Source organism: Canis lupus, chromosome X (genome assembly GCF_011100685.1).
Source record: "Canis lupus familiaris isolate Mischka breed German Shepherd chromosome X, alternate assembly UU_Cfam_GSD_1.0, whole genome shotgun sequence".
In the NCBI taxonomy this organism is placed as follows: Eukaryota; Metazoa; Chordata; class Mammalia; order Carnivora; family Canidae; genus Canis; species Canis lupus.
Window position 1 is genome coordinate 121,046,997 of NC_049260.1, and position 11,972 is coordinate 121,058,968.

Genomic DNA, 11,972 nt, shown 5'->3' on the forward strand with positions numbered 1-11,972 from the left:
TTTAGGTGTCTAAATAAATGCTTCCATAGGATTTTCCTGTTGGATAGCTTCTCAGACTTCCCTTGTTTTTGGTGACTTTGACAGTTTTGAGGAGGACTCATCCAGTATTTTGTAGAATGCCCCTCTATTGGGATTTGTCTGATGTTTTTCTCATGATTAGACTGGAGTCATGATTTTTCGGAGTAAAAACACAGAAGTAAAATGCCATTTTCATCACATCATATCAAGGCAGCATACTACATGATTTATGACCTTGATCACCTGGCTAAAGTAGTACTTGTTAGGTTTTTACATGGTAAAATGATTCTTCCCCCACCCTGCTTTCCATACTGTCCTCTTTGTAAATAAATCAGTATGTGTAGCCCTCACTTAAGGAGTAGGAGTTATGCTTACCTTCCTTTAGTGTGTAATATCTATATAATTTATTTGTAATTCTTGTATATGAGAGGCTGTCTCTTCTCCTTCATCTATTAACTTATTCAATCATTTATTTATATCGCTGTGGACTCATGAATATTTACTGTATACTTTGGGTTATATTCTAATATTACTTTATTTTGTTGCTGAAGTTATTCCACTTTGGCCATTGGGAAGTCTTTCAGTTGACTCCTGTGTCATTTTGACAGGCTCCATCATAGTGGGATTTTGTTTTGTTTCATTTTTTAGCACTTCTTTTTTTTAAAGGGTAAAATTAATATTTTATGGTCACTTATAATCAGATGGTAGTTTGGTATACATTCTTCATACTTGATCTTTCCTTTTTGTAGATAAACAAAATTATAAGCTTTAAATAGCCAGTGGCTGGTTATGTTTTCAGAGAACATAATTAGATTAATTCATTAATGGTGGCTTCAAGTTTTTCCTTATTAGCTCCAGAAAATTCACCCACCTCTTGTCTCCTTTTTTAAAAATTTGAATTCAATTAGCCCTTTTTTAAAAATTGGAAGGATGGGGCCACTGGATGGCTCAGTTGGTTAAGCATCCAACTCTTGATTTTGGCTCAGGTCATGATCTCAGAATTGTGAAATCAAACCCTGTGATGGGCTCTGTGCTGGGCATCGAGCCTGCTTAATACTCTCTCTCTCTCTCTTTCTCTGCTCTTCCCCCACCCTCTTCTCTCTCCTTCTTTATTTTATTTTATTTTATTTTAATTTCTTTTATTTATTTGTGATAGTCACAGAGAGAGAGAGAGAATGAGGCAGAGACACAGGCAGAGGGAGAAGCAGGCTCCATGCACTGGGAGCCCGACGTGGGACTCGATCCCGGGTCTCCAGGATCGCGCCCTGGGCCAAAGGCAGGCGCCAAACCGCTGCACCACCCAGGGATCCCTCTCTCCTTCTTTAAAACAAAAAACAAAAAACTGGAAGGTTGGCATGCATTTGACCTCACATTCTGAAGCAACATCCTGACAGTCATCTACACCTACTTCAATGGATACCACAATTGGAATACTTCTCAGAGAGAGAATGAAAGAAAGACTTGATTATTTTGCAAGGCCCACACCACATGGCTGAAAAGTCAACTACAACCAGTTTATCTCCTGCACTGTTCAAGGCTCCCTAAAAAGCATACTTGCTCTCTATCTGCTCCACCATTTTGGCAGCTGGGGACTGACAAGTGATGGTAAGGACTGATGAGAGGGGATCCAAAAATGCCTACTAGCTTACAGAGCATGCAGCCTGCCTTCCCTTTATAGAACTAGCACTTATTTTTTAAATTTATGTATTTATTTTTTTATTTGAATATAGTTGACACACAAACTAATGGTTGCCAGAGGAAAGGGGGCCTAGGGAATGGACGAAATGGGTAAAGAGAAGTGGGAGGTATCCACTTCTAGTTATGAAATGAATAAGCCACAGGAATAAAACACACAGCATAGGGAATATAGTCGATGACATTGTAATAGTGTGTGGTGACAGATGGTAGCTACACCTGTGCTGATCACAGCATAATATATAAACTTGCTGAATCACTATGTTGTACACCTGAAGCTAATGCTTTTGGCACTTTACTTTCTGGTGCTACAAGATACTTGGCTTATCTTATATATTTCCTACCCCAATCCTAGAAGCAACTGTTTCACCAAGGACCTCTTGGTTCTTTTTATTGGAGAAAGGTATTAGAAACCAAGACCTAGGTACTAGATGTGCTTACTGTAGAGCACTTTCATTAGTTGCAAATTTACATCTGTTTGATTATTTAATGAATGTCTTTCTCATCCACAAGATGTTCCAGTACAGTATGGACCGTGTATGTTTTTGCTTCTGTTATGTTCCCAGTGCCAAGCACAGGCTCTGTTACATAATATGCATTTAATAAATACTTCCTAGATGAAAGAGGGTTTATATTTCATGGAAATGTCATCCTTTTGGCCACCCAGGAGAGAAATATCAGAGTAATCTAAGTCTCTTCACTCTTCATATCCAATCATTAAGTCCCAATAATTTCTAGAATACATCTACTAATTTCCACTTTACCACTGCACTGATGCAAGTGAATATTTCCTATCTGTGGACAACCACAATAGCATCCCAAGTGGTATCCATGCTTCTAGTTCAAGCTACACTACATATTGGTAGAAATTAACCAGCTAGTTCTAGAATTTATGTGGGAATGTGAAGAATCTGGAAAACCTGAAGCAATATTGAAAAATATAAGCAAGGTTGGAGGATTAACCTTTACCTAACTTCAAGCCTTTATGTAAAGCTGTATTAATCAAGATAGTGTGTTACTGGCATAAGTATTGACCAATATATCACTGTGACAGAATAAAGATCTCAGAATAGATCCACATTTATATAGTCATTTTATTTTTGACAAAAGTGCCAAAGCAACCTAATGAAAAAGGAAAAATATTTTCAACAAATGGCATTAAACGAACTGTCCATCCATATGAATAAGTGAACTTTGAACCTAGCCTCACATCACACACAAAAATTAATTTGGCTTGGATCAGGGACCTACACATAAAGTGAAATACCATAAATCTTTTAAGGGAAATTGTAGAAGAATATTCTTGCTGCTTGGAGGTAGGCAATTTCTTAGCCAGGATACAGAAAACAGAAGCAATGAGAGAAATTGATAAATTAGACTTCATAAAATTTTAAAACTTCTGCTTATCAAATGACACTGCTAGCAATATTAATGGGTAAAATATATACTGGGGGAAATTATTTTTAAAGACTTATGTTTGATAAGGTACTGGCATTCAGGATATGTAAAGAAATTCTACAACTCAATAATAAAAAGACAGACAACCGAAAATAGGCAAAAATATTTGTTTTTGGCCAATAAGCACATGAAAAATTGCCTATATCATTAGTCATCTTGGAAATGAAAATGAAAAGCATAATGAGATACTACTACACACTCACCAGAATAGTTAAAAATGAAAAGACTGATAATACTAGATATTGATGAGGATGTGGAGAAAGTGAAACCATCACACATTGTTGGTAAGAATGTAAAATTTTATAATCACTTTGGGAAAGAGTCTGGTAGTGTATTATAAAGCTCAGCATCCCTTACCCTATAACCTAAACATTCAACTGCTAGGTATTTACCAAAGAGCCATGAAAATATATGCCTATAAAAAGAATCATACAGGAATATTCATAGCTGATTTATAAATAGAATAAAACTGGAAGCAACCAAGGTGTCCATCAACAGGACAATAATAAACTGGGTAGACTTATATGTACAAACTAGATACACAAAAGGGATAAACAAACTGTGGTATATTTATCCAATAGAGCACTGCTTAGCAATAAAAAAGAATTACTGACGCATGCAACAGCATGGATGAATCCCAAAAGCATCATGCTGAGTGAAATAATCTAGACACAAAAGAGTACATTGTTGTTCAGATTCAAATTTCTGCTTTCTCCAGATGACACTGTAAAAAAGACTACTATTAAACAGTTTAATGCGTTTTTCTTTTCTTTTTCTTCTTTTTTCTTTTTTTCTGTCTTCTACATGACAAGATCTAAGTTAATTTCCATACCTATCCATTTATCTCAACATATTTTTGTGCTGATTTGAGATTCTTTCTTTATTATATTACTAAATATTCATATATTTGAGCCTGCTTTTAGATCTGTTATGTACACTAATCTTTTATGTCACATCTCATAATTATTGTGACTTCAAAATATATTTTAATATCTGTTAGAGCAAGTATCCTCTTATTTGTTTATTAAATATGTTTTTAGCTATATCAATTGTTTATATCCCATATCAGCTTTGGAATCATCCTGTCTAGGTTCCTAAAATTCCACTTAGGATTATACTAAATCTGTAGACTGATTTTGGAGAGTTGACATCTCTTTGATAACAAGGATAATGAGGCTTCACATATAGGAATAGGCTCTCTTTCCTCATTTGTTTAAATCTCCTTAAATGACAATAGAATTTTATAGTGTTTTTTATATAGGTAAAAATTGAAATGCCCAATGAGGCAGAGATTAGTAAGGCAAGGTAGGACCACCAGTCCCAACCTCCTCACTGAGCAGAGAGCTAGCCTGGGAATGACAAAATACAAGGATCCCTCTCTGTCTCTCCCCATGTGACACCAACCCCTCCCGTCTGGTTGAGCTCCATTGTCTGGTGAGCTGTTCACTAGTCATCATTCTTTCTTCATCTTTATTCCAGAAATTCATTTGGGGAGAAGGGAAATGTTCTATATCTGCATTATCCAGTACGGTAGCCACTATTGGACATTGCTGATTTGGAACATTGATTTCTAGGTAAGCTTGGGATTTAGGAGGTGTTATGAAGGTTTTGATTAATCATATGAGTGCTTGGGTCACCAGACATACAGCCCCAGGATGTTCTTAGTTGTCTTTAGTCCTAATCCCCATATCTAGTAATTCCATTTATGGACAGGTTCCTCTTGGCCTCTCTTGCTGGCTATAACCTCTGGCTATCTGAGTACTCCTAGGGCAATCCCAGCTCAGTCAGGGAATTCTGATGGCTCTTTAGACAGAGGTCTCTATGCCCCTTAGTTTCTCTTATCTCTTATTAAACCTCGGTGCAGTAAGCCAAGGACTTGGATACTTTCCTTTGCTGAAACCCTCTAACCCGCACATGAAGGGGGAAGCACAGGCTTATCTAGGCCTCTCCACTGTCACTGCCACATAGGCTGACTAGAAAATGGGAAGAACATCCAAAGCTGATGTAGAAGTCTGCACACTAACATCTGGGTTAAGGCCTGGATTGGGGAATATATACAGCTGCAAGTAATCAAAGCCAGAGCCAAACCACAGGCCAGGAATGACACACGCAGGTTCTGGGATCAGGAAGCCATTGCATAGACTTGGCCAGGAGGGTAGTAGGGGAGGCTAGAAACACAAAGCAGTAAGGAAAGAAGGGATTCTGGTAGATGCCAATCCACTGGCCATCCATAGTCACTCCAAACAGCGTTGGCCATTTGTTCTAGGAAAGGGCTCACTTGCAAGTCTCCTGAGAAGAGATGAGCTGAGGCCAAAAACCAGATCAGTGGCTGAGGTAGGAGAGGAACCATAAAAACAGCAAAGTTAAGAGGAGATAGGCCACTGATGTGAGATAGAGGCTTCTCGTCACACTCTTTAAAATTTTTGGTGTTTCTCCATTCCTTGGTTCTGCAGGCTCCTGCCTCCAAAGACTTCTTTCCAGTGTTTGATCCAAACAAAAAATATATGCCTATATCCTAGTCAGACTTAAGTGAGTCTTTCCCATTTCAGAGTTGCTGATCAAGCAACTGCCAAGCCCCAGAGTCCCTATTCCTACTCCATAGGGAAAAAACTCACAATTGGGCATTTCCTACAAGGAGCCTAAGGCAGAGTTGTGGTGGAGGACTGATGTTGGGTCTGATTTCACAGCTCATATGGAAAAAAACATTTACATCTGCTTGTTTAGAAATCTGCTTATGTTCTTGGAATATTCTCTTAAAAATGTTCCATTCTGGTGTAATTAAATTAAATCAAGTCCAAATAGTAACAGAAAACAGTTTGAGGAGTAGTGATTGCTAAGGGAATCATCATATATTATGGTGATCCCATATATATAAGGGACCAATGTATATTATGAATACCATACACTCTGGTGAGGGCAAGGATCTCAGGTTTGGAGAAGGAACACTTAATCCCTCCTGTTTGGGAAAAAGGCAATCACATGGTATCATATTGGGAAGTAGTCCATACATGTCCATCTTTCTTTCCCCTTTGGATTCTCTCAGATTCCTTAGAAACAATTGCAGAAATACTATGATGAGAAGAAAATGGCATCTCTGATTAATGATTTCAGTAGAGGGTTGTTAGGGAAGAGCCACAAGAATGATTTCTTCAATAACACAGTTTATGATTGGGGAGGGTGGTGTCAAAGGAGAGATGACCAAGTCATTCTTTTTCCTTAGATTCTTGGTTGAGATAGCAGGCAGTCAAAAATTTGAAGTAAGTTCAGTATAAAGTTGACATTGAAACCAGCAGATGATTAAAGCAAGGGAAAGAGAAGGAAAGTATATGTTGATCATTTTAGACTTAGCAAGGAAGTCTCCTTAAAGAAACTTCTTAGGGACTTGTATTTCTCTAAACCTTGTTCTAATTGTGTATCCCATTTAGTTATTCTAGTTTATGTTGATACTCAGCTGTATTAATGAAGTGATCTCCTTGTTAGGTTAAAATTGAGGAGTAAATCTTTTTAAGTCTCTTTACTTAGCCATTCTCAAAAAGAGTCTAGCTGTTTTTACCGGAAGGACATGACCAAGGCTCTGATGCTAACTACCTGGTGACTCTGTTCTAATTGTAGGATAATTATAGAGAGGAAAGTCCTCTTAAGGTTTGGCTATACAATTTAACATGTAAAATACTGGTGATTCCCAGTGTGCTTGATGAACCTGGAGCCTACTTTAACTTCTTTGTGATGGGGATCTGTGGGGAACACATCCCAGCGAGACTTCTAACCCAGGGAATGTCAGTTGATTTGCCCCATTTCTGCCTTTTGGGGAGATTACTGGCTTGCTTGGTTTTGCCTTGGAGATTGGCCCCTTACAGTTGGGCTATTGTGGACATTGCTGCTATAAACATCGGGGTGCAGTTGACAAATACCCACCATTTGCTTCAATGTGGATGGAACTGGACGGTATTATGCTGAGTGAAGTAAGTCAATCAGAGAAGGACAAACATTATATGTTCTCATTCATTTGGGGAATATAAATAATAGTGAAAGGGAATATAAGGGAAAGGAGAAGAAGTGTGTGGGAAATATCAGAAAGGGAGACAGAACAAACTGTGGAAGGAGCCTCGGTGTCCAACGAAAGATGAATGGATAAAGAAGATGTGGTTTATGTATACAATGGAATATTACTCAGCTATTAGAAATGACAAATACCCACCATTTGCTTCAACGTGGATGGAACTGGAGGGTATTATGCTGAGTGAAGTAAGTCAGTCGGAGAAGGACAAACATTATATGTTTTCATTCATTTGGGGAATATAAATAATAGTGAAAGGGAATATAAGGGAAGGGAGAAGAAATGTGTGGGAAATATCAGAAAGGGAGGCAGAACATGAGAGACTGCTAACTCTGGGAAACGAACTAGGGGTGGTAGAAGGAGAGGAGGGTGGGGGGTGGGAGTGAATGGGTGACGGGCACTGGGGGTTATTCTGTATGTTAGTAAATTGAACACCAATAAAAAATAAATTAAAAAAAAAGACTCCTAACTCTGGGAAACGAACTAGGGGTGGTGGAAGGGGAGGAGGGCGGGGGGTGGGGGTGAATGGGTGACGGGCGCTGAGGGGGGCACTTGACGGGATGAGTACTGGGTGTCATTCTGTATGTTGGTAAATTGAACACCAATAAAAAATAAATTTATTATAAAAAAAAAGAAACCACAAATGAGGAGAAAAACATTTAAGGGAGGGTGAGAAGCATAAAAATCAGTAGGATCTTCCCAGAGTGTTCATGGCCTCCCACTGTCTAGGAGAGAGCTGTCTGGCTGAGGCAGAATTTGGTCTTCCCGGGACCCTGGGGAGACCTACATAGAGAGCTGCTTTTCTGAGCTGCAGAGGACACGGCCAACCACTCCTTTTGGCTATAGCCAATTCTGCTTAGGTGGGAAGAAGCCACACTGAAGTTCCATGGAGTATGTCTCCTCAAAGAAAATTTCTCCTAACACTTTACATTGCTCAGAAGACTGTGTGAGGCCAGGTCAAGCCAGGGAAATTGGAAGGTACTGGTTACCAGTTCTTCCCCATTTCCTGAAGAACAAAGTCCAAGATCCTCAAGTATCCTGAGGCACTCCATGAGCTGCTACCAAACTATATCTCTAGGTTCATCTGTCACCTCCCCCCTCACAAACCCTTCTCTTCAGTCACATGGATTGACTTGCTGTTCCCCAAACTCATGCTATTGTGCTTTCATTCAAGCTTTCTTTTTTAAAAATCCCTCTGAAAACTACACCTACCCCTCACACATCACTTACCTACTCACCCTTCAAAGCCCAGTCCAAATGATCGTCCCTCTAACAGGTCTTGTCCAAATCCTGGTCTGGTGCATGTTCCAAATCCAAGTAAAAGGTCTTTTTTCCCTTCTTCCAAACTTTCAATTTTGATTTATGGAGTTCATTTACTTATTTTCCTCTCTTCTTATCCTTTGCACCTTATTCTCTAGAAGGCTGATCTTTTGCTTCCAAGGTAGAATTAAATAACTAACCTTTGTGGGGCACTTTGTAGTTTTCAAAGCACTTTCCTATCTGCTACCTAATTGATCCTCATGGTCACCCGTGAATTATCCCCAGTTTAGAGCTGAGGAAACTGGCTCCTATGTGTAGCAACTTGGCCAGGTCAGAGCAATTAAATGGTCAACCAAGGACTAGAGCCCACACTGTCTGCCTCTAAATCATGTTCTCCCCACTAACAGCAACTGTCACAACAGAAACAACTGCCACGAACATTTATTGACCACTCACTCAGTGCCAGGCACAATGCTATGCACCTCACATAGGTTATCATGTTTTATATTGGCAACAATCTTGTGATGTGGATAATATTATTATTTCTGGTTTACAGAGGATTTGGAGGTTTGGAGAGCTTGGGCAACTGACTGAAGCTCACATGGCCAATAAGTGGTGGCATTGGCACTTAAGTCCAGGTCTGACAGAAACTATGGAGTCTGGTTGCTTGGAACAACAGTTTCCAAGTTATTCTATCCCTGTGTGCTGGGAAGGGCTGGTGCCTTGGCATTCCCAGCCATGTGTGTGCATCCATTTATTAAACTAGAAGAGCAAGCACTGTCATGTGAGTCAGAAGCTTTGTGCACCAGTCCTGGCCCAGCTATCTCTTTCGGGGAAATCACTGACTGCTCCTGGACTTCAGTTTTTCATTGGTAAAAGGGAAATAATATCTATGTATTTGGGCATTGAAGAAGGGCTGGAGACTCTAGGGCAACTGAATGACTCTTGGCAAGGCTGCTGGTCACATCTTGTTTGTTGGTCAAATTCTATTTAACCTAAACTTCATTCTGTTTCTAAATTGATTTTACTGAGGCCTTTCCATACTTGTCTGACTCCTATTCACACCCTTATACCCCTTGCCTGCAGGAAGCTTACCTCCTATTTTGAGTTGTATGAGGCCATGCAACATAAATGAGCAAGAACTTGGAACTTGTTGTTCACATACCTGGGCTGGGCCCTGCCTTTCTCCCTTACCAGCCTAGGGATATTTGATTTGTATGAGTTTTGTTTCCTTCTTCTATAGAATATGGACAATAGTTGTACCTCCCTCATGGGCTATTGTTAGAATGACATCAAATAATGCCCGAGGAGCACTCAGCCTGATGCCTGGCGTTGAGTATATACCTAAGAAGTGGTGGTTGCTGATGGTATCATTTCTTCTTTCAATCCTAAAATGTTAGCATTTTCTCCACCTCAATATTTCTTCTCTTCTTTAGTCCTGAGGCCCACCTCTCTCTCTCATTGGCACTTTCACTCCCCTTCCTATCCAGTTTCCTGAAGTCCCATCTTTATGAATCATTACCAATCATGCTCCCTTCTCAGCCTCTTTTATTCTATTGACTCTTGCCCTGCAGCCTAGAAAATGCCTGTCCTAGGTTAAGCATATCCTAGTCTCCTGGTGCTACTTTGATTTTTCCTTTGCCTTCACCTCAAGTAGAGATTGCCTTCAAAGTCATTGCCTCTTTACCCTGGCTTCCTCTTTATCTCCCAGCCATTTGTCTGTCTCCCAGTACTCTCCAGAACTTTATCTCACAATGAACATTCAAGACCTCCTAACTGCCAAATGCTATGTCTCCTTCTTGCTTGCTACTTCTTCAAGCCCTCCATACAGAGCTGCTGGCCCCATTCTGCTGAGATGAAACTCTGCTTCCTATCTGCCATCTCTGATATTGTAGGCTTAGTTTTTTTCTCTCTCACCAGACACATCTTGCATTTGGGTTTCCCAGAATGTTTCTGGAAACTACCATGAACAAAGCACTAAGACAGGAATGTTTGCCTCTTCCCAAACTTTTTGGCTCCCCTAGCTCTTCTCCCTCCTTCCATCTCCTAACATAAACACTAAGTTCCTGTCCTTGGCCTAGTTCTTCAACACTTTCTCCCCTGGAGATCTCCATAGTCCCACAGGTTGTGTTCATTTCTGTGTGGGTGACTCCCAGGTCCCTATCTTCAGTCCTGTTCATATCTGAGCCCTAGATTCCCATCTTCAACTGTTGGATACACTACCAGCTACAAAATTTGTGTTCATCTGATGGAACACTGTCTCCCCCATCAAACCTGCTCTGCCTGCTTAGCCTATATCTGATCATGGTGCCAAGAATTTCTCATTATCAAGGCTTGAGACCTATGAGTCATCTAGGAGAGCTTCCTTTGTGTTTTCCCCTACTAGAAACCAAGTCCTAGGAAATCTGCTCCTGCACTGGAAATTCTCTTCACCCCATTCCTCAAAGCCCACTAACCTTGCCTCATTTCCTCAAAGCCCACTAACCTTGCCTCATTCAAGCTCTTTCTATTCTCACCTGGATGACAATAGTGGCTCCTACGTGGTCTCATCCAACTTTCTTTCCTCCAAATCCTTCCCCTATTGCAGCAGCCAGAGGGATCTTCTTACAACCTAGACCCAATTAACTTTTTCCCTTGAGGTGTCACCTCTTCTTTAAGAGAAGACACCTTCTCTTAAATTGAAGGGAAATTAAATTTTATATTTTTGTTTAAGATAGAACTTATACAAGGATACCACTGAAAATTGTTCCCCTCTCTCTGTCTGTCTCTCTGTCTCTACACTCTTCCTCATTTCTAAGCATGAACATAAAGGCAAGGTTAGAATGAGATTTGTCCTAACAATAATTACTGTGTAAGTCCAAACTCCTTAACCTGTGTTAAGAGGCCCTCCATGATTGACTTTTGCCCACCTCTCTCTCCTCACTAAAGGCCACTCTCCCTTCCCTCTGCTGTATTGTGCTCCAGACTCCGACACTCTTGAAGACTCACCATTCTTAGGACATACCTTGCCCTTCCTCTTCCCTCTTCTTTGCTACCTTTTGAAAACATGCCTATCCTGTCATGTGTCCAAAAGAGACAATGGGAAAAAAATGAGATTTCTCTGTGGACTGATAGGTCTTTTTTTAAAGATTTTATTTATTGATTCATGAGAAACACAGAGAGAGGCAGAGACAGAGGCGGAGGGAGAAGCAGGCTGCCTGCAAGGAAATCGATGTGGGACTCCTTCCTGGGACCGCGGGATCATGACCTGAACCGAAGGCAGATGCTCAACTGCTGAGCCACCCAGGTATCCCAATAGGTCTTTTTGTTCCTCAAGCATAACTGTGGCTCCAGAATCAGTGATTGGCAGCCAGAAAGTCAACCATCCCCTCAAGTGCAGCCAGCCTTCTGAGGGATGGGCAGGACCGGGAACACAGACCTGGCACAGGTGGACGGGGCCCTCACTGTGAGTAGGTGACAGAAAGAGTGGCTAAAGAAAGGAGTT

At 40.5% G+C, this 11,972-nt stretch overlaps 1 pseudogene; it reads right to left on the reverse strand.

The window, feature by feature from the left end:
- Positions 1–826: 826 nt before the first annotated feature.
- Positions 827–1,595, reverse strand: LOC100685898 (annotated as a pseudogene).
- Positions 1,596–11,972: the final 10,377 nt, after the last annotated feature.